This window comes from Plectropomus leopardus, chromosome 3, assembly GCF_026936395.1.
Source record: "Plectropomus leopardus strain MGB_pleo_1.0 chromosome 3, ASM2693639v1, whole genome shotgun sequence".
In the NCBI taxonomy this organism is placed as follows: Eukaryota; Metazoa; Chordata; class Actinopteri; order Perciformes; family Serranidae; genus Plectropomus; species Plectropomus leopardus.
In genome coordinates, this window is record NC_142178.1 from 34,649,506 (window position 1) to 34,649,727 (window position 222).

A 222-nucleotide genomic window follows, 5' to 3' on the forward strand; every position below is an offset into this window, starting at 1 on the left:
CACAGAATCAAATCAGCAAAAAAACAGAAGATGCTATTTTAGGTTTGTGTAACTTTGTTACATAGTCTATCAGGCTGTTCTAAACAGTTAACAATGGACGAGGACCAACAGTGACCAACCACGTCACTGCACAGAAGGAAACCTGCATCTTCTATAGACAAGAAGCACATGTTCTTAACAGAGTTCCACTGTTTTTGCCACATAAATGAGAATTTAACACAC